This window comes from Haliotis rubra, unplaced genomic scaffold (assembly GCF_003918875.1).
Source record: "Haliotis rubra isolate DU_JTF1 unplaced genomic scaffold, ASM391887v1 Scf1534, whole genome shotgun sequence".
In the NCBI taxonomy this organism is placed as follows: Eukaryota; Metazoa; Mollusca; class Gastropoda; order Lepetellida; family Haliotidae; genus Haliotis; species Haliotis rubra.
The window spans coordinates 62,892-64,197 of record NW_025765486.1 but is presented as its reverse complement, the minus strand read 5'-3'; positions in this window follow the sequence as shown (position 1 = coordinate 64,197).

Below are 1,306 nucleotides of genomic sequence, written 5' to 3'. Positions count from 1 at the left end.
ATTCTTCTCAGAATAAAAGCTATAGACGCACAGACCTAACGCGGCGAGTATCTTTACACTACAGACCTCCTAGGTGGTCATGCTGATTGAAGGTTTCCCAGAGAGGAAGGCTGGTATGTCGGATGCCCGGTCACGTCATGTTTAAAAGACTTTTAAAAGATTGCACAACGTGATGTTCCGGGTTAAAGTTGGTCATCAGCAACCAATTCTTGTCGTAAGAGGCGACTAACGGGATCGGATGATCAGGCTTGTTGACTTGGTTGACACAGGTCATAGTATAACTACGTAGATCGATGCTCATGCCGTTGATCACTGGATTGTCTGGTCCAGACTAGATTATTTACAGACAAAGCTGGAATATTTAGGAGTGCAGCGTTAAGCTAGCAACCAACCAACCAACTACATACATTGTGACCTATAGGTGTTGCAGGATTCGACAAGGCACAAAGATCTGACGGTTATGGGATTGCATAGTTGTCACATATTCTTTCTCAGTTGTGTTTACTGAACAACATTTTACACTGAAAAATGACATAACCAAGCAGATAATCGTATATACTTATTCAAAATCGCCATAATTGTATTGGTGTCATAGTTTTATAGACTCATTTCTGGAATAATGAAATCACAATGACGTTTCCACTGTGAAAGGGTTGACCTGACCAGTCTCCTTTGATTGCATTTGCTTTTCATGCCAAACACCGTATTACACAAACATAACAGGTATCGATGGACATCACAGCTGACATGCGTTTGTTGTGAAATATCACAGTAATTAAGCCATTGAACAAATTGCAAATGAACAAACACAAAGATAATTTGCAAAAATATCAATTCTAAGACCACAGGCTAGTTTAAGGAATATTGTATGAATTCGTTCATATTTTCGTAAGCTCAGCTTTCAGTCATGTAACACCGTCATCAAATGACCAAGCACACGGTCCAAAGGAATATTATTATTTCAAGATATTTTAGAAGATATTAAGTGTCTGTTTCACTGAATATTACAACTAAGTACATATTTAATGGTCTATGATCCCCATTTCGGTATTTTCCAAAATGAAAAGATAATCTACCGTTTTGGACGGACTGCTAACTTAAAGTTATTGTTTAGGTTTACGTTCAATTTCGAAAACTTCGAGTGATATTTTCAAGAATCTAATGTATTCTTCAAGTTCGGTTGCAGAATCAGCAAGGATGACAGTATCAATAAAGCGGTATCATCTGCATAAAGAAGAAATTGGAAACAGATACCAATTCCATATGTACATTTTTTGTATCGCCAGGTCTAACAGTTGTGCTAACA